Raw genomic sequence first — 22,253 nt, 5'->3', positions numbered from 1 at the left:
TTGCGTGTTGCTGTGTATGGGGCTACAAAGCCGCAGGTCAATCAGAGTGCCCGTGATGACCCTTGCCCACCATAAAAAGCACCTTCAATGGTGACATCAGAACTGCACACTCGAACAATGGGAGAAGATTGCCTGGTCTGATGGATCACGTTTCCTTTCAGATCAGGTGGATAGACTAATGTCACTGGGTATGTTACTGAATGCATTAATATGTAATGAATCATTTGTTACATGTGAGTTTAAAGAGGAAGAGGCTCTATTTCAACTGTCAAAAGTAAAGACAAATAAGTAAATGGGGCCTGATGGAATGCACCCAAAGTTATTAAACCTAAAGTTATTAGTGGTGTACTAGCAAAACCATTAACAGATTTATTTAACCAATCATTGTTAACAGGAGTAGTCCCAGAAGATTGGAAGTTAGCGAATGTTGTGCCCATTCACAAGAAAGGTAGGAAGAAAGAGTCGGGCACCTACATGCTAGTAAGCCTTACTTCAGTAGTGGGGAAAGTAATTGAAACCATGTTAAAGCATAGGATTGTTGAACATCTAAAATCACAGGGATTTCAAGATCAGAGACAACATGGGTTTACTTCAGGGAGATCATGCCAAACTAATCTTGTTGATTTTTTTTGATTGGGTAACTAAAATAATAGATCAGGGTGGTGCAGTAGACATTGCTTACCTAGATTTCAGTAAGGCTTTTGACACTGTTGCACATAGAAGGCTTATCAATAAACTGCAATCTTCAAGTTTGGATTCCAATATTGTTGAATGGGTAAGGCAGTGGCGGAGTGATAGGAAACAGAGGGTTGCAGTCAATGGAATATATTTGAAGCATGTGCTTGTCACCAGTGGGGTACCTTAGGTATCTGTACTTGGACCCATTCTCTTTAATATTTTTATTAGGGATATTGCAGAAGGTATTGATAGTAAGGTATGTCTTTTTGCTGATGATACAAAAATATGTAACAGGGTTGATGTTACAGGAGGGATAAGAGAAATGGCAAATGATTTAGGTAAACTAGAAAAATGGTCAGAACTGTGGCAACTGACATTTAATGTGGATAAGTGCAAGATAATGCATCTTGGACGTAAAAACCCAAGGGCAGAGTACAGAATGTTTCATAGAGTCCTAACCTCAACATCTGACGAAAGGGATTTAGGGGTGATTATTTCTGATGACTTAAAGGTAGACAGACAATGTAATAGAGCAGCAGGAAATGCTAGCAGAATGCTTGGTTGTATAGGGAGAGATATTAGCAATAGAAAGAGGGAAGTGCTCATGCCATTGTACAGAACACTGGTGAGACCTCACTTGGAGTATTGTACGCAGTACTGGAGACTGTATCTCAAGAAGGATATTGATACTTTAGAGAGAGTTCAGAGAAGGGCTACTGTAACGGACCGTTTTGCTCACCAGAGGTTAAAAACCATTTAGGCGATATTCCAGATACACCGACAGCTACTGTAAGCACCAATCTCCTGAACTGAAAACACATGAACCCTGGAAATATCCGAACAGGAAAACCTTACGAAAGGGTTACACTCCTGGCAGTCAGCATACAATCCAATAACAAGACAACACTTCGTTTTGAGGGTTAAGCAGAATCTGGCTGTACTGGCACATACAGTCTCTTTTATTCCCAATCCACAAACATAGTACAGCCCACAGGGTTTTACAGAACAACCAATCAATCCATACAATTCACACAGACACTCCCACACAAAATCCTCCCCTCTGCCTGTGATATGATTACTGAACACAATGGGTAATCTCATTATCACAGGCAGAGGAATACAGTTTTTTACACAATATTCATAACTTTGAAAGTATGCATCACATTCACATAAAACTAATCAGCATACTCCAAATACAAACATACGTCAAAGTCATACAAATTGGTCCAGTGGTTCAAAAGATAGATCGTAGTCCTTTGTGACCAAATGAAGCATGGCTTTTCTGCCCCAAACCAGTTCCGCAGAGTCTTCTATCCTGGAGATAATTGGGAAGTAATCCAATTATCTCCAAGGACAGAGACAAAACTCCATTAAGCACATGGCAGTAAAAAGACAGTAAAATACAATAAAATACACAAGGTTACATTTATTACATAAAATACAGACATTCTATCTATCCCCAGATAGCTTAGATCTGAGCGCACATTATTACTGGATGGCGCTCAGATCACATACATACAGTTTAATCGCCATGGAGCCAAAGTCTTTCATACAGTCTTTCAGTATACGGCTGGGCTCCATGGCATAGCTATCTGGGGTAGCATGGCTTTAACAGTCCGCAGAAAGGCACAAACCAGCCTTTCTGCAGGGAAAAAGAACATGGACCATAGTCTAAAGGCAAGAGGCGGGCAAGCAGCCCCCTCCAAGGATACGTGGCGAGGTCGGTTTCGCCACAGCTACTAAACTGGTTCATGGATTGCACGATAAAACTTTAAAGGAAAGGTTAAAGGATCTTAACATGTATAGTTTGGAGGAAAGACGAGACAGGGGGGAAAGGATAGGCATTTAAATACATAAAGGGAATCAACACAGTAAAGGAGGAGACTATATTTAGACTGCCCTCTTAAAAGTTTGCAATGACATCCTGTGGCAGACCTCTCTGCCTCTGGATTATTATTTTAAACTACTTTGTCTGTTTGTTCGTCAGTCCCCGGTTGTTTGTGTGTTTCCTGAGTATATTCCCTAAGAGACAAATGAACTACTGAATGGCGGAACATCCAGCAGGGAAGTGTGCTGCTCATTAACCTTCCTGACCTTATTAACATTGCGGTTAACCGCAGCAACTTCCAACTCACGAACGGTCGGCTGGGTGGTCGTCGTTCGTATGAATGAACATGTGGCGGTGGCCATCTTGGAGAGTTGAACTCCCAGCGGTGTTTGTCAATAAATACATGGAACTAATTTCGGACACTGTTTCCCACGAACACCGCAGAGATCATCAACCATCCATCTCTTTGTTCTGATTCATACGAATGCCCAGATAGCTAAACCCATGGAGCTCATGCTTTCTGCCGAACGCACAGTGAACACACTTTCAGCTCCATGACGATTTGGCTGTATGTATGATATCTGAGTGCTATTCGGTTATATTGAGCGCTCAGATCTAAGCTATCTGGGGATATGCCAAACATGTGGGTTCCATTCGGTAAAATAAGACTTATAGATTTTTATGTGTTTTACTGTTATTATAAAATGGAGGATATTCTCTATACCTGGAGATAATTGAATTACTTCAAGTCTCTTAACCCAATTATCTCCAGGATAGAGAGGTAGAGTTGTACTGTTTATGTGGGAGTGTTTCCATACTGTAACTACATGTGATTGGATATTGTAAAAATGTCTCAGTCATCCACAATGTCCCTATGGGAGTGTCCCTTGCTGGAAGACCTGCATAAAAGGCTGACATGTAGCCACCATTAAACAGATCCTGCTTGAACCTCAACACAGAGCCTTGTCTCGTGCTTGGGGGGATAATTCGTATGATTCCTGTTCGGCGCTTAGGAGTGTTGGGTATCTGACTTCGCATTCGGGAAAAAGAACAGCTTTGGCCGCGTTAACCCCTTCTTATACCCTTCTTATACCATTACAACTGGTGGCAAGTGGCGGGATGGTTCACCCACCCTAGAAGGAAAGCTACAAGGCGACCTAAGCGAATGGAGGCACACTATGAGCAACTAAATCCCTCAAGGATTTGCTGGAGAACCGTGGTCGACCGGCTAGTAACCGCAAAAAGAGGAATATTATTACCGAATTGCTGGAGATGGATCGAGCCGCAAATATTGACGAAACAGAGAGGACGGGCGAAGAGGAAAATTTTGACCGAGTCATTCGGATGAGATTGGCACACTATGGACCGAATCCCCCAATGGAAGTAATAATGCAAGTAATAGCGGCGGTGGATGCTAACCGGTGCCAGACTCAGCAAAGAGGTGCAGCAGCAACAGAGGTACCAGCAGTTCCGGTAGAGAAAAGAAAAGTAAATTTTCCAGCTTTTAAAAATTTTGTAGAAGTTGACGGAGAAATCAACGGGTACCTTGCCGATTTTGAATGGCAATGTGCCCTGCACAGAGTACCCACAGACGAATGGGTCACAATTTTATCTTGGAAACTGTCCCAGCGTGCCAGTGAAGCATTCCGGGCTATCCCTGATGAGGATATCGAGGATTATGGGCTGGTAAAGGAAGCACTGGTATGCTGTGACTCCTGAGGCATACCGGAGACAATTCCGGGACACTACCAAACAAAATGGGGACTCTTACAGAGAGTGGGTATGCCACCTACATCGCACACATCCCACTCGGTCACTGGATGCCAGGCGGTATTCGGGGAAGAGGTGCTGCAGTTATTCCTGCTGGAGCACTTTTACGAGACAGGAAGCGAGACAGAAATAAGGACCACCTAGCCTGGTGAGAAGACAGACGTCTGGCCTCGGCTATGTAGGAGAGGTTCTTGTGGTCTGTGATCACCAGGATAGGGTGTCTGGAACCTTCCAGTAGGTGTCTCCACTCTTTAAATGCCAAAACTATGGCCAACAATTTCCTGTTCCACACATCATAGTTTTTCTCTGCATCAGACAGTTTCTTGGAGAAAAAACAACATGGGTGAAGAGGATCGTTGTGGGTTTTTCTCTGAGAAAGTATTTGTAATGGCACCTCCAGGTATACGAGGGGTTAATGCCGTTTAGGATGTTCCCTTCCCGAATGCGAAGACAGCTAACGAACACTCCAATCAGCCGAACAAAAATCATACGAACACTCTCCACTCCAAACAGCCAAACAGTAAATCCATACGAATAAATCCCCCCAAGTACGCGACCAAGCTCTGTATTGAGGGTCAGCAGAGATCTGTTTAATCTGGGCTACCTGCCCGGTATTTATGTGAATTTCTCACCAGGTGGACACTCCCCTAGGGGACCTGGTGGAAAACTGTGACAAGGACATTACAGGAACCAATCACAGGCTTACAGGTGTAAACATTCCCCTTTTACTGTACAGAACCCTCCCCTCTATCCTGGAAATAATTAGGAAGTGACTATAAAAGACCGCATCAAAGCGGAATGGTCCAGATTGGACCTAAAAATCCTCTGCAAAAGGAAAATTTCCAGACTGTATCCTTTTGAGGACACTGACGCTGAAACATGGGATTCCGCTCCCAAGGTAGATGCAGCCGTGGTTAGATTGGCCGAACGTACCACTTTAACTGTTAATGATTCGGGTTTCTTCAAAGAAAGATGGACTTCAGTCTTTCCATAGCATATGTTGCTTCAGGTACTGGCCTGCACCCAGTGGTGGCCCTTAAGGTTTGGATGGAGAATTTGGAGGAGGATATTAAGGTCAGCAGGAGCCTTCCCTCCATGCTGGACAGCCTAAAATATTTGAAATTGGCTGTTGACTTCTCATCTGAGGCTGCGGTGGATCTGGTGAGGTCCTTAGCCAGAAATATGTCTCTCTCAGTTTCGGCCAGAAGAGTGCTATGGCTCAGAACATGGTCTGCTGAAGCTTCCTCCAAAGGCAGCTTGTGCTCCCTTCCTTTTCATGGCGACATGTTATTCGGCAAGAATCTGAATGATTGTATTAAAGGAGCAGCCGAAGGTAAAAAGGCCTTTCTGCCTCAAGACAACAGGCCCAAAAGTTCCTTTCGTGCGAAAAGGGATTATTACCCGTTTTGTGATAGCAGATCAGACAGGGTAAGGAATATGGGAGAAATCAATCCTGGAGGAGCGGTCAACATGGTGCTAGAGGCGGCAAGTCCCGAGGTTCCGCACCCTCCAAGAACGCCAGGACTGTGACGGGTTCATCTCCCTGTCAGGCGGTGTTAGAGCTCACTTGCTCAAATTCTGTGTGGCATGGGAGGGATCCGTAAGTGACAACTGGGTTCTGGATATCATCAGAAGGGGATATCTTCTAGTAGCACACACCCTCCTTCCAGTTCCTTCCAAGTCACAAGGTAGCCGGGAGACAAAGTAAAAAGGCTTGCTCTTCAGGTCTTCATTTCTTCTCTACAAGAAAATGGAGTAATTGTACCAGTCCCGGAGTCAGAAAGGACTCACGGCTTCTATTAACGTCTATTTCTGACCGAGAAGTCCTCGAGAGGGTGGAGACCCATCCAAAATTTACACAGACTGAATCGATACTTGCATATCCGCAGATTCAAGATGGAGTCCCTACAATCTATAGTGAAGGCTGTCTTTCCCAATCAGTGGATGTTATCAATAAACTTGTTGGATGCCTATTTCCACATCCCTATAGCCCTAGCACATCAGAAATACTTTCAGGAAAGTGCTTGTTCTCATCGCAGAACTGAGAAAACAGGGCATATCCATCTTCCATTACCTGGACGACACCCTGATCGTGGCGGAAAACAAGGATACTGTGGCGAAACCGACCTCGCCACGTGTCCTTGGAGGGGGCTGCTTGCCCGCCTCTTGCCTTTAGACTATGGTCCCTGTTCTTTTTCCCTGGTTTGTGCCTTCCTGCGGACTGTTAAAGCCATGCTACCCCAGATAGCTATACCATGGAGCCCAGCCGTATACTGAAAGACTGTATGAAAGACTTTGGCTCCATGGCGATTGAACTGTATGTATGTGATCTGAGCGCCATCCAGTAATAACGTGCGCTCAGATCTAAGCTATCTGGGGATAGGTTGAATGTCTGTATTTTATGTATAAATGTAACCTTGTGTATTTTATTGTATTTTACTGTCTTTTGTCTGCCATGTGCTTAATGGAGTTTTGCCTCTGTCCTTGGAGATAATTGGATTACTTCTCCAATTATCTCCAGGCCAGGGAGGAGGGATTGTGATGCATTGTGGGTTGTAACTGTAGCGGATGTTCCCACGCGTTCCTGCAGGCACTCTGCCACCCCCAAATGCCCTCCGAGTTCCCCCTGTCATGGGGGGGAGGGCAAGAGGTAATGGACCCCCCCCAGCCGGTCTCCATCTCAGCCGCGGCGAGAGAGCTGTGTGCTGTCTGCTTCCTCTCGCCGCGCGCCGTTTGCTGATGCCGGTGCCGGAATATGACGGCATATTCCGGCTCCCAGCTACAGCAGACAGCCCGCGCGGTGAGAGGAAGCAGACAGCACACAGCTCCCTCGCCGCGGCTGAGATGGAGACCGGCACCCGACCCACTGGACCCCAGGGACAAGTCCACGCCAGCACTCCAGGTAGGGAGGCTGGGTGGACAATTTTTAATTAAAAAAATAATAATTTGTGAGTGTGTCTGTGTGTGTGTGTGTGTGTGTCTAAGTATGTGTGTGTGTGTCTAAGTATGTGTGTGTGTGTGTGTCTAAGTATGTGTGTGTGTGTGTGTGTGTGTGTGTGTGTGTGTCTAAGTATGTCTGTGTGTGTATCTAAGTATGTCTGTGTGTGTGTATCTAAGTATGTCTGTGTGTGTGTGTGTGTGTGTCTAAGTATGTCTGTGTGTGTATCTAAGTATGTCTGTGTGTGTGTGTGTGTCTAAGTATGTCTGTGTGTGTGTCTAAGTATGTCTGTGTGTGTGTGTGTGTGTGTCTAAGTATGTGTGTGTCTGAGTATGTGAGTGTGTGTCTGTGTGAGTGTGTGTGTCTGTGAATGTATGTGTGGGTGTGTGTCAGAGTATGTGTGTGTCTGTAAGTGTATGTGTGTGTGTCTGTGAGTGTATGTGTGTGTGTACGCGTATATATATGTGTGTGTGTCAGTGTGTGTGTGCACACGTATATATACACAAGTGTATATTATTTTTTTGGGGGGGTGGGAATCTTGGGAGAGTTCTTACACTTTATTCCCCAGGACTTGACCCCTGCCGGCAGGAGAGATCTCCGGATCTCCCCTGTAGGCTCATGCAGAACCGGCACTATTTGAGTGCCGGCTCTGCTCTAAGCCTCCATGGGCCGGCGGGGAGATCAAAGATCTACCTCACCGGCCCACAGCAGCATAGAGGGAGGCAGGAGAGGACCCGGGGAGCTCTAGACAGAAGCTTCGCCAGGTTCCTCTCGCGAGATCTGAGCATTGCCGTGGCAACGCTCAGATCTCGCGAGAGTGAACTCTAGCCCCGCAGGCTAGAGTATACTCTACACTGGACCACCAGGGATGGCACATGGCAGCAAGGATCTCCCCTCCCTATCATAAGGTAAGAAGGGAGGGGGGATATTTACTACAGCACACACACAGCGCACATACAGCATCCTCACACACACAGCACACATACAGCACAGTCACACACACACACAACACTCTCACACACAGTACACTAACAGCACCCTCACACACACAGCACCCTCACACAAACAGCACACTCACAAATACAAAACTAAGCAAAACTGTGGCCGTCCGGGTAGCCGGGGGAGCAGTGTACTGGCTACCTACAGCAAGGGTACATTTACATTGGGGAGCGGGGGCAGGACACGTGGAGGTGGGGTTGATGCCGCAGTTACCGGTGAAAGTTTTATTGGGGAACGATCTGGGGAGGCTCACTTCTGCTTTTGAGCCCCAGACGCCCAACACAGGAGAAGCACACCCTGTGGTCACCCGACAGCAGGCCCGCACCCAGGATTACAACACACTGCCGGAGGTCCAGGTAAGAGACCCTTCCCCTTCCTTAGAATGTGTTCCCTGGGCCCCACCTAATGAATTTGCAGCCGAAGTAGTAACAGACCCTACGCTTCAAGTATATAGGGACAAGGTTGTCACAGATTCACCCGGGGGGGAGGGAGAGAGATTTGTCTGGGATAAGCAACTTTTATACCGAGTAACAGACAAGCAGATTTCTGGGTCAGACCCGATAGTGATGAGGCAGCTAGTGGTGCCGCAGCGGTACCGAGCTGAGTTACTCCGGATAGCGCATGATATTCCGCTATCCGGGCATCTAGGGGTCAGTCGCACTAGGTACAGACTGACCCAAAGTTTTTTCTGGCCAGGGATCAGCCAGGAAGTATGCAGATATTGCACTACGTGCGATACCTGCCAGAGGGTAGGGAAAAGGGGAGACCGAAGGAAGGCGAAGCTCCATCCCCTACCCATAATTGAGGAACCCTTTAGCCGAATAGCAGTAGGTTTGATAGGCCCCTTCAAGAAAGCTAGCCCGTCAGGTAAAAGGTATATCTTAACAGTAGTAGATTATGCCACTAGATATCCAGAGGCAGTAGCTCTGACTAACATCCACGCTAAAACGGATGCCCTCATGCGGATATTCTCCCGGATGGGATTACCCAGGGAAATTATCTCGGATCAGGGTACCCAATTTACCGTAGAGTTTACCCAACACCTCTGGAGGATCTGTGGCATTAAGCCTATTATCAGTGCCCCTTACCACCCCCAGACTAATGGGCTCTGCGAACGGTTCAATGGTACCTTGAAGCAGATGCTCCGAACCTTCGCAGAGACCCACAAGGACTGGGAACGATTCCTGCTGCATCTCCTGTTCGCATACCGGGAGGTGCCACAGGAATCCACAGGATTTTCTCAGTTCGAACTGCTGTTTGGGAGGAGGGTCAGAGGTCCCTTAGACCTTATTAGAGAGCATTGGGAGGGAGACCGGAGCGCAGATGGCACTCCCATCATACCATACGTGCTGGCCTTTCGAGACCACCTGGAAGCATTGACTTCGACGGTAAGGGAAAACCTTCAGGCGGCACAGACTCACCAGCGCACGTGGTATGATCGGGGAGCCAGGGACTGTAGCTTTCAAGTCGGGCAGAAAGTGCTAATTTTAAAACCGGTCCGACATGACAAGTTACAGGCCGCCTGGCAGGGACCATATAAGGTGGTGGAACAGAGATGTGACACCACCTATATCATAGGCCCCTGCACAGGGAATGGAGGGCGACGCATGCTCCATGTGAACATGATGAAGCCCTACCAGGAGCGCGCCGAGGAGGTAACCGCCATATGTGCGCCCAACTCCGAGGAGTTTGACAGCTTACCACTTCCCGATTTGCTGGGAGATGAGCAGTTATCTGGGGATTTAGGGGAGGTTGCACTGGGAGATCGGCTGAGCCCACAGGAGCGGATCGAGGTACAGCAGCTATTAGAGGAGAAACGAGACACGTTCTCTAATGCACCTGGATACACCCCTCTGACCACTCACCAGGTCGAGACCCCAGGGCAATTACCCATGCGCCAAACCCCCTACCGGATCCCAGAAGCGGTGAGGGAAAACATGCGCAAGGAGATCAATGAGATGCTCCAACTGTGGGTGATTGAGCCCTCAGATAGCCCCTGGGCTTCTCCTGTAGTACTCGTACCAAAGCGAGACGGTACGACTCGCTTCTGCGTGGACTACAGGAGATTGAACGAGAAAACCGTGTCAGATGCCTATCCTATGCCACGGATAGACGAACTACTAGACAGGATGGTCAGGGGCCAATACCTCACTACTATTTACTTATGCAAGGGGTATTGGCAAATTCCCCTGGCCCCAGATGCCATCCCCAAGTCGGCCTTTGTCACACCATTTGGTTTGTACCAGTTTAAGGTCATGCCATTTTGGGATGAAAAACTCCCCAGCTACTTTCCAGAGGATGGTGGACCGACTCCTGGATGGGTTCCAGGACTATACCTGTGCCTACCTGGACGATATTGCTATTTTTAGCAATACGTGGCAGGAACATTTAGCTCACATAGGAGCTGTGCTAGATAGGATAAGGGAAGCAGGTTTGACCTTGAAGCCGGCCAAGTGTAGTATCGGAATGGCTGAGGTACAGTACCTGGGACATAGAGTAGGGTGCGGTAAACAGAAACCCGAACCCGCCAAAGTAGAGGCTGTAGCCCAGTGGCCCACCCCTAGGACTAAGACCCAGGTTTTAGCGTTTCTAGGGACAGCGGGGTATTACAGGAAGTTTGTTCCCAATTATAGCGCCCTGGCCAAACCCCTCACTGACCTGACCCGTAAGAACCTTCCCCGCCAAGTAAACTGGACCCCGGAGTGTGAGCAGGCCTTCCAACAATTGAAAAATGCACTGATAAATGCCCCTGTCTTGGCAGCTCCCAATCCAACTAAACGTTTTCTTGTTCACACAGACGCTTCTATGTTTGGATTGGGGGCAGTACTGAGCCAAGTCGGGGCCGATGGCGGAGAACATCCCGTGGCTTACATCAGTCGCAAACTGTTACCTCGAGAAGTAAGCTACGCCGCCATCGAAAAGGAATGCCTGGCTGTGGTGTGGGCCCTAAAGAAACTACAGCCCTATCTGTATGGACAGCCCTTTTCCTTGCTCACGGATCACAACCCGTTGGTATGGCTGAACCGGGTGGCTGGGGACAATGCTAGGCTGTTGCGCTGGAGCTTGGCGCTGCAGCCCTTTGACTTTAATATTCAGTACCGCCCGGGTAAGCAGAATGGAAATGCAGACGGGTTGTCAAGACAAACTGACCTAGAAAAATGATCCGTGAGCCTCCGGACATCCCCAAGCCGATCCGTGTTGGATCAGACTGTGTATGCCGGCTTGTGGGCAAGGGGGAGCAGTGTAGCGGATGGCCTGGGCTGTCCTAAAAATTGCGTGTGAATAACTGTATTCGTATAACCTGCCAGCTTTATGTATGTTTAAAAGAAATGTATTCCTCTGATTGTTCGGTAGAATCATTCGAATAAAGTAGGGGAATGAAACTACCGAACAACCAGACCTCCCCGGTGTGAAGTGTGCCTTCAATTACCGTTTGCAACAATGTTGCAAACGGGTAATTGGCAATCAGTGCAGTGTGGTCTTTGTCCTCTGGGTGGCCGCCATTCGAGAAACGAACATGTGGCGGCGGCCATCTTAAACTCCCGAACAGCAGTGTTTTGCCGTCAGGTGTCTGGAACTAAAATCGGACACTCGACTAGGCAAACACCACTGAGACCTCCAGACTTCCAGTAGTTCGTGTAGAAAGAACCCCACGTACTAGGGGATTAATTCGAATCCTCCTTAGGCTCCATAACCCAGGCACTTCGTCTGTTTTATTCCCTTGTCTGTGACCGACCGCAGGGCCAAAATGCATGGAACGATTTTCGGATACTTTACCCATGCGGTTGGTCAAATCTTTGCCTGACCATAACTCCCGAACCCCTGGTCCGATCTGGGTGATTTTTGAGTATGTTACTCAACCAGATCAGTGCTATCAGGGGATGTGCCATTTAAAGGGATACCCCTAAGTTTAGGGGTACATCCAGGAACTGGGGGAATCTGAGTACAGTAAAAAGGGGATTATGATGTAAGCTGAGGGGAGGAGAGATGTGGGAGGTTACTATTCCCAGATTGGTTACTGTAATAAGTGTTGAAAACTCCTCCCTTGCATGGGAGCATGCTTTATAAGGCACTGTGGAATAAAGCTTGTCAGTTCTGCTCCTGAAACTGTGTGTCGTCCAGTTATTGGGATTGCTGTTGTTACTTTACCTGCTGGAAACCTTGCCTGTGGATTTATATTGCCTTGTTCCTGAGTCTCACTTGGATTATAAGCGGAGATAACCTGGAGTATATTGTACCTCCGCTACAGTAACTGTTATTTGAATGGTTATTTTATACCTCCCTGTGGGCGGTCCTATATGTGCAAGACTGTAATAAAAACCAGGCTGGGTGTGCCAGCACAGTAGTTCCTGCTTAACCCTCAAAGTGAAGTGTCGTCTCATTCTTGTGGGGAATTTGACTGTATGCCGATTGCCAGGAGTGTAAGCTGTTTGTATTGCTTTTCCTGTTCGGCTGCTTCCAGGGTTCGTGTGTTTCCTGTTCGGGAGTTGGTGATTGCAGTAGCTGCTGGTCTATCTGGAAGGGGATTATTGCCTAAACAGTTTTTATCCTCTTGTGAGCGAAACGGTCCATTACAGATACTTTGTCCTCCCATGCAACTCTTTGCCTTCTGTTCCTACAACGTCACGGTTGGAGGATCAATGTCAAAAAGAGTCATCTCTACCCGAGTCAGTCCATGACATACCTGGGACACTTCAGCGGGGACGGTTCAACTCTCCCCAGAGAGGATCCTGAGAATACGGAAACAGGTTCTGGAGATGTTGGCATGCATGGTGACTTCAGCAAAAAAGGAGATGAGTCTCCTGGGTTCCATGTCCTCCACGATAGAACTGACAAGGTGGGCACAATGGAGAAGGAGGAGCTTTCAAACAAACTTCCTTCTCCAATTCTCCTTAAAGAGTCTACTCCAGCCCATCTAGATTCCGTTGTCAGTTCACAATTCCCTAGTTTGGTGGCTGAACAGTGTCTCCTTAGCCGAGGGCTTCCCTATGGGAGACGCTCTGTGCATAGTAAAAGCGACGGATGCCAGCCATTGGGGTTGGGGAGTCCATTGTCAAAGGGACTTTGCGCAAGAGGAGTGGAAGTTCCCTGCAAAACTCGTTGCTGTTTTTGAAGCCCTGAAACATTTCTCTCTGCTAATTCATCACCATTGGGTGAAGATTCGGTCAGACAATGCTGCGGTGGTAGCCTTCATCAACCATCAGGGTGGCACCAGAAACCACAGGATGATGGTGTTGTAGCGGATTGGTACCGGGCTGTCCTACAACATGTATGGGAATAATTGTATTTGGTCATATTGCTAGTTTAATGTGTGTGAACATGCATAGAAATCATTGTATCCGGTTATATTGGCAGTTGAATGTGTGTAAAGTACTGTATTCCTCTGGTTGTTCGGTAGAATCATTCGAATGAAACAAGGGAATGAAACTACCGAACAACCAGACCACCCTGTGTAAAGTGTGCCTTCAATTACCGTTTGCAACAATGTTGCAAACGGGTAATTACCTATTCGTGCAGTGTGGTCTTTGTCCTCTGGGTGGCCGCCATTCGGGATACGAACACGTGGCGGCGGCCATCTTAAACTGCCGAACAGCGGTGTTTTGCCGTCGAGTGTCTGGAACTAAAATCGGACACTTGACTAGGCAAACACCGCTGAGACCTCCATACTTCCAGAAATTCGTATAGAAACTACCGAATGACCCGCCGTTCGGTAGAAAGAACCCCACAAACAAGGGAATTCATTCAAACCCTCTCCAGGCTCTATAACACAGGCAATTCGTCTGTTTTCATTCCCTTGTTTGTGACCGACCGCAGGGCCAAAATGCATGGAACTGTTTTCGGATACTTTACCCCTGCGGTCGGTCAATACTTTAAAGTCCCATAACTCCCGAACGCTTTATCCGAATGGGCTGATTTTAAAATATGTTGTTCCTCCAGACTCGGGCTATCTGGAGATATTGGATTTGTGGATGTACCCCAAGTATTTAGGGTACATCCAAAACTTGGGTAAAATTATGTACATGATAAGGGGATTATGATGCTAGAGGAGGGGAGGAGATGTGTGGGAGGTTACTGTTCACAGATTGGATAATGTCTTAAGTGATAGAACCTCCTCCCTTGCATGGGAGAGGGCTTTATAAGGAACTGTGGAATAAAGCTTGTGAGTACTACTCCTGAAACTGTGTGTCGTCCAGTTATTGGGATTGCGATGGGGATATTGCTGTATTACTCTACCTGCTAGAAACCTTGCCTGTGGACTTATCATCACCTTGTTCCTGAGCCTCACTGGGATCTCTAGTGGAGAATAGCTGTGAAAGATCGGCTCTCCGCTACATTGGTTGGCAGCGCTGGGATCCAAACTCACAGAGGAACAAGCGTAAATGGAGTACGGATGGAGATTGATTTTTCTGCGCTAAAACGCTCCACGCTAAAGGACCTCCTAGAGGCAAGGGGTATACAAGCCAGCAATAAGAAGAAAGCAGTACTTGTTACAGAACTCATGGCAGAGTACAGAATGGAGGGCGATTCAGTTCCGGCACAGAGGGAGCCGGGAGGAACACCACAAGGATCGGAATTCCAGAGGCAGGTTCAGTTCAGGCTATCCCTTTATGGGGAAAACCCCCCAGAAGAAATTATTACCAGGACAGTGTCCGAGGTACAAGAATTCATCCTAAGGACACAGGCGACAACAGTTCCAGAACAAAGCTCTGCAAGTAGTGTGCCACAGGAAGGTAAGCCTAAAATACCGTACCAGGCTTTTAAAACATATGTGGAGGCAGAGGAAGATATAGACGCTTTCCTGCAAGACTTTGAGAGACTGTGTGCACTGCATAAAATTAACACAGAGGACTGGGTACCTATTTTGGCCGGAAGGTTAACCGGGAGGGCAGCAGAGGCATATCGGACTGTACCTAATGACGAAATAAGGAATTACAGTAAAGTAAAAGAAATTATACTCGCCAGGTATGCTATAACACCCGAGGCATACCGGCGGAGATTCCGGGATTTAAAGAAAGCAGAGAAGGACTCGCACGCAGAGTGGGCATGCCGATTACAGAGGGCAGCACTCGGGTGGGTGGAGGCTAGCAAGGCAGCTTCTATGGAGGATGTAATACAGATGTTGCTGATGGAGCAGTTCTATGAGGGAGTAACCAGTGAGGTCCAGGAATGGGTAAGGGACAGAAACCCTACTTCCCTCACCGAGGCTGCTAGAAAAGCGGATGACTACCTGGATGCACGCAGGCAACAAAAACCGTCAGCTCCAAAAGCAACCTTTAAAACATTCGGGGGAACCACCTACACCCCAGCTCCACCGAGACCACTACCACCACCACCACCACCCGCTGCACAGCCCCGGTTCCGACAACCCACCGCTGGCCCCTGTCATCACTGCCAGAAGTGGGGACATTATAAAAGGGAATGCCCACAGCTGCGGGACCGTTCCACCTGGATTCGTCCAGGCCCACCTCCACCCCGGGCGGCCGCAGCCCACCACTACCAGGACCTAGTTGCCACCCCTATGGTTCCGCAGTCCCCATTACCACTGTGGAACAATGGGAGGTACTGCACGAGGCAGATCCTGTCCAGGCCAATGTGGACAATCTACTGCACCATCGACAGACCGTATATCTGAATGGTACAGCAGTCCGTGGGTTACGAGATTCGGGAGCCACCATCACTTTGGTACAGAGCCACCTGATTTCAGATCAGGCAAAACTGAACAAAACTGTTGCCGTCCGGGTAGCTGGGGGAGCAGTGTACCGGCTACCTACAGCAAGGGTACATTTACATTGGGGAGCGGGGGCAGGGGAAGTGGAGGTGGGGTTGATGCCGCATTTACCGGCGGAGGTTTTATTGGGGAACGATCTGGGGAGGCTCACTTCTGCTTTTGAGTCCCAGTCGCCCACCACAGGGGAGGTCAACCCTGTAGTCACCCGACAACAGGCCCGCACCCAGGACCACAACACACTGCCGGAGGTCCAGGTAAGCAACCCTACCCCCCCTATAGAATGTGTCCCCTGGGCTCCACCTAATGAATTTGTAGCTGAAGTTGCAACAGACCCCACGCTTCAGGTGTATAGGGACAAGGTTGTCACGGGTCCCCACGGGGCGGAGGGAGAGAGATTTATCTGGGATAAACAACTTTTGTACAGGGAAACAAGCAAGCAGATTACGGGGTCAGACCCGATAGCGAGGAGACAATTAGTGGTACCGCAGCGGTACCGGGCTGAATTACTCCGGATAGCGCATGATATTCCGCTATCCGGACATCTAGGAGTTAGTCGCACCAGGTACAGACTAACCCAGAGTTTCTTCTGGCCAGGGATTAGCCAGGAAGTACGCAGATATTGCACGACTTGCGATACCTGCCAGAGAGTGGGAAAAAGGGGAGATCGCAGGAAGGCTAAACTTCACCCCTTACCCATAATAGAGGAACCTTTTAGCCGAATAGCGGTGGATCTGATAGGCCCCCTCAATAAAGCTAGCCCGTCAGGAAAAAGGTATATTTTAACGGTAGTAGATTATGCCACCAGGTATCCAGAGGCAGTGGCTCTGACCAACATCCACGCTGAAACGGTCGCGGATGCCCTCATGCGGATATTCTCCTGGATGGGATTACCCAGGGAGATTATCTCGGATCAGGGTACCCAGTTTACCGCAGAATTCACCCAACACCTCTGGAGGATCTGTGGCATTAAGCCTATTATCAGTGCCCCTTACCACCCCCAGACGAACGGGCTCTGCGAACGATTCAATGGTACCTTGAAGCAGATGCTCCGAACCTTCGCAGAGACCCACAAGGACTGGGAACGATTCCTGCCGCACCTCCTATTCGCATACCGGGAGGTGCCGCAGGAATCCACAGGGTTCTCCCCGTTTGAATTACTGTTTGGGAGGAGGGTCCGAGGCCCATTAGATCTTATTAGAGAGCATTGGGAGGGAGACCGGAGCACAGACGGCACCCCCATCATACCATATGTGTTGGCCTTTCGGGACCGCCTAGAAGCGTTGACCAAGACGGTAAGGGAAAACCTTCAGGAGTCCCAGACCCGCCAGCGCACATGGTATGATCGGGGAGCCAGGGACCGTAGCTTTCAGGTCGGGCAGAAAGTACTAATTTTAAAACCTGTCCGACATGATAAGTTACAGGCCGCCTGGCAGGGCCCATATAAGGTGGTGGTGCAAAGATGTGACACCACCTATATTATCGGCCCCTGCACAGGGACTGGGGGGCGACGCATGCTCCATGTGAACATGCTGAAGCCCTACCACGAGCGTACTGAGGAGGTAACCGCCATCTGTGCCCCTAACACGGAAGAGTTTGACAGCTTACCCCTCCCCGATTTGCTGGGGGATGGGCAGTTGTCCGGGGATTTAGGGGAGGTTGCGCTGGGAGATCGGCTGAGCCCACAGGAGCGGATCGAGGTACCGCAACTATTAGAAGAGAAACGCGACACGTTCTCTAATGTACCTGGATACACGCCTCTGGCAACTCACCGGGTCGAGACCCCAGGGCAACTACCCATGCGCCAGACTCCCTACCGCATCCCAGAAGCGGTACGGGCAAACATGCATAAGGAGATCGATGAGATGCTCCAACTGGGGGTGATTGAACCCTCAGACAGTCCTTGGGCATCTCCTGTAGTCCTCGTACCAAAGCGAGACGGTACGACCCGCTTCTGCGTGGACTATAGGAGATTGAACGAGAAGACCGTATCCGACGCCTATCCGATGCCCCGGATAGACGAGTTACTGGACAGAATGGCCAGGGGCCAATACCTCACCACTATTGACTTGTGTAAAGGTGTTTGGCAAATCCCCCTGGCCCCAGACGCCATCCCGAAGTCGGCCTTTGTCACCCCATTTGGCTTGTACCAGTTTAAGGTCATGCCATTTGGGATGAAAAACGCCCCAGCCACCTTCCAAAGGATGGTGGATCGACTCCTGGATGGATTTCAGGACTATACCTGTGCCTACCTGGACGATATTGCTATTTTTAGCAATACGTGGCAGGAACATTTAGCTCACATAGGAGCTGTGCTAGATAGGATAAGGGAAGCAGGTTTGACCTTGAAGCCGGCCAAGTGTAGTATCGGAATGGCTGAGGTACAGTACCTGGGACATAGAGTAGGGTGCGGTAAACAGAAACCCGAACCCGCCAAAGTAGAGGCTGTAGCCCAGTGGCCCACCCCTAGGACTAAGACCCAGGTTTTAGCGTTTCTAGGGACAGCGGGGTATTACAGGAAGTTTGTTCCCAATTATAGCGCCCTGGCCAAACCCCTCACTGACCTGACCCGTAAGAACCTTCCCCGCCAAGTAAACTGGACCCCGGAGTGTGAGCAGGCCTTCCAACAATTGAAAAATGCACTGATAAATGCCCCTGTCTTGGCAGCTCCCAATCCAACTAAACGTTTTCTTGTTCACACAGACGCTTCTATGTTTGGATTGGGGGCAGTACTGAGTCAAGTCGGGGCCGATGGCGGCGAACATCCAGTGGCTTACATCAGTCGCAAACTGTTACCTCGAGAAGTAAGCTACGCCGCCATCGAAAAGGAGTGCCTGGCTGTGGTGTGGGCCCTAAAGAAACTGCAGCCCTATTTATATGGACAGCCCTTTTCCTTGCTCACGGATCACAACCCGTTAGTCTGGCTGAACCGGGTAGCTGGGGACAACGCCAGGCTGCTGCGCTGGAGTTTGGCGCTACAGCCTTTTGACTTTAATATCCAGTACCAGCCGGGTAAGCAGAATGGAAATGCTGACGGGTTGTCAAGACAAACTGACTTAGAGAAATGATCCGTGAGCCCCCGGACATCCCCAAGCCGATCCGTGTTGGATCAGACTGTGTATGCCGGCTTGTGGGCAAGGGGGAGCAGTGTAGCGGATTGGTACCGGGCTGTCCTACAACATGTATGGGAATAATTGTATTTGGTCATATTGCTAGTTTAATGTGTGTGTGTCAGGGTACCTGAGGCCTCTACCTCTAAGGGAGGTAGAGACTTGGTGGTGTATCCGTCCAGGCGAGCTGTTTCCTCCGTTCCTCGCGGTTCATCCAGTCACTTAAACACCGGCCGCGAGGAATCCACGTCCTTTTCTAGCAGGACGCTCAATACGTGACGTCATGACGCTAGCACGAGCAATCTGTCACTCAAGTGTCCGATATCCAATCGGTACTTGTCAGAGGCGTGATTTCCATCCAGAGCCAGGGTATTTAAGCTTACTCCTTACTTCAGCTCATTGCCCTGTCGTGGTTCTAGCTTGTCTAGTCACTCAGTGCTCTGGTATTCTAGTTTGCTCTTTTGGTTTTGACTCGGCTCGTTGTACTACCCTGTTTCTCTGTTATCCTTTGACCCGGCTTGTCTCTCGCTTATCTGTCTTCTCGTTCCCTCGACCTCGGCTTGTCTCTGACTATTCTTTACTCTCGGTACGTTAGTCCGGCCATTCTAAGGCCCGGTATACGTACCTTTCCACTCTTTGTACTCTGCGTGTTGGATCCCTGTCCCGATCCTGACATTACGACAGGGCCAATGGATCCTGCAGGTACAAACAGTCAGCTTGGTTCTTCGGATCCCAGGTTTGACGCCATGGAACATAGGATGGATCAGATGGCTTTGGCACTACAGGCACTTTTGTCTCGTGCTAGTAATCCACCTGAGGAGACACGTACTCCTTCTATCTCTCCTGCAGTCTCAGGTCTAGAGGTAGCCACTGTAGGTGCTTCTTCCCGTATTACCCCACCAGTACGTTATGGCGGGTCACCGGAGAAGTGTCGTGGCTTTCTAAACCAGATTAGCATCCATTTCGAATTACAACCCCGCTCTTATCCTACAGATAGAGCAAAGGTTGGATTTATTATTACTCTGCTCATTGAAAAAGCTTTGAGATGGGCCAATCCTTTATGGGAGAATGATAATCCACTAGTCTATAATTATAATGCCTTTGTAGCTGCGTTTAGAAGAACTTTTGACCCTCCTGGCAGAAAGGTCAATGCAGCTAGATTAATGTTGCGCCTTAAACAGGACAATCGAACACTTGTGGATTATGCACTAGAGTTCAGATCCTTGGCGGCAGAAGTTAAGTGGAACGAACAGGCTTATATAGATGTGTTTCTGAATGGGTTATCAGATGTAATTCTTGACGAGGTCGCTACTAGAGAACTCCCTGAAAATTTGGAGGATTTAATTTCTTTTATATCTCGTATTGATGAACGCTTAAGAGAGAGGCAGAACACTCGAGATAGGACCCGTAGACCCTCCTTTAAACTAGCGCCTACCTTTCAAATCTCTGAGTTCGAAGACTTACGTATTCCTGAACCTATGCAGATAGGCAGTACTCATCTCACTGAAAGGGAGAGACAGTACAGGAGAAGGGAGGGTTTATGTATGTATTGTGGAGTCAGGGGTCATTTACGCCTAAATTGTCCCAATCGTTCGGGAAACGCTCGCACCTAAGTTCCTCTAGAGGACAGGCCTTGGGTGTTTCTACTTTGTCCTCTATTCACAACTACAAGGAGCTCAGGCTTGTGTTACCCGTTTCTTTAAAATGGGAGAAGGGAGTAGTTAAGACTATGGCACTAATCGATTCTGGAGCTGCTGAGAGCTTTATAGATCAGGGTTTTGCTGCCAAGCATGCTATTCCATCCCAGTTAAAAGAGACACCTCTGGCTGTCGAGGCCATCGATGGTAGACCGTTACTTGAGCCTGTTATTTTCCATGAGACCATACCGATTAACTTGACTGTTGGCATCTTGCATAAAGAGGATATATCCTTAATGCTCATTTCTTCTCCGTCTATTCCCATAGTCCTGGGGTACTCCTGGCTGAGGAGACACAACCCTATTATTAATTGGGAATCAGGGGAGATAGTTTCGTGGGGAGAGAATTGTCAAGAAAAATGCTTGCGGAAGGTCTTACCTCTTGGATTAACTAATACATCGAATACCTCTGACAATCCTACAGAGACACAAATTCCGCCTCAGTATCTAGATTTAAAAGCAGTCTTTGACAAAAAGAAAGCCGATACCTTACCCCCACACAGGTCCTTTGATTGCAAAATTAACCTACTCCCTGGTACCATGCCTCCCAGAGGTCATGTATACCCATTATCTATAAAGGAGAACTCAGTCCTAGAGGAATATATTCACGAGAATTTAGACAAGGGATTCATCAGGAGGTCCTCCTCCCCTGCCGGGGCTGGATTTTTTTTTGTTAAAAAGAAAGATGGTTCTTTGAGACCTTGTATTGATTATCGAGGCTTGAATAAGATAACCATTAAAAATGCCTACCCGATTCCCTTGATCACCGAACTCTTCGATCGTTTGAAGGGCTCTACAATTTTCACCAAGTTAGACCTCAGAGGGGCATATAACTTGGTGAGAATCCAGCAGGGACATGAGTGGATGACGGCATTCAATACTCGATATGGTCACTATGAATATACTGTCATGCCTTTTGGGTTATGCAATGCGCCAGCGGTATTCCAAGATCTGATTAATGAGGTTCTTAGGGAATTTCAGCAAGAGTGCGTCATTGTATACCTAGATGATATACTCATTCATTCTAGTGACATTGAGATTCATCACAAGCAAGTCAGGAGGGTTTTGCACAAGCTTCTCCAGCATGGCTTGTACTGCAAGTTGGAGAAATGTAGCTTTGATCAAACCCAGGTAACCTTTCTCGGCTATGTGATCTCTGGGGAGGGATTTAAGATGGATCCGGATAAGCTCCAATCCATTCTAGAGTGGCCTTTACCCACAGGTCTTAAAGCCATACAGAGATTTATTGGTTTTTCCAATTATTATAGGCGCTTTATTAAGGGCTATTCTTCCATTATTGCACCTATCACTAACATGACTAAACAGGGGGCTGACACTAAGAATTGGACTACTGAAGCTCTCCTTGCGTTCAAGACTCTCAAGGAGCTTTTCGCTTCCGCTCCAATTTTAGTTCACCCTGACACTTCTCTACCTTTTTTGCTCGAGGTAGACGCATCAGAGACTGGTTTAGGTGCTGTTCTATCTCAAAGGTTGGGTGTTGATAAACC

The 22,253-nt window shown here is 48.3% G+C and overlaps 1 protein-coding gene across 2 annotated transcripts in view; it reads right to left on the bottom strand.

Annotated features, from left to right (window-relative positions):
• Positions 1–22,253, bottom strand: part of MARCO (macrophage receptor with collagenous structure) — a 159,175-nt gene that overhangs the window by 105,449 nt on the left and 31,473 nt on the right. The window lies entirely within an intron of this gene.

The sequence above is a fragment of the Pelobates fuscus genome, chromosome 8 (assembly GCF_036172605.1).
Source record: "Pelobates fuscus isolate aPelFus1 chromosome 8, aPelFus1.pri, whole genome shotgun sequence".
NCBI classification, from domain to species: domain Eukaryota; kingdom Metazoa; phylum Chordata; class Amphibia; order Anura; family Pelobatidae; genus Pelobates; species Pelobates fuscus.
This window is presented reverse-complemented; position numbering and strand designations above follow the sequence as displayed.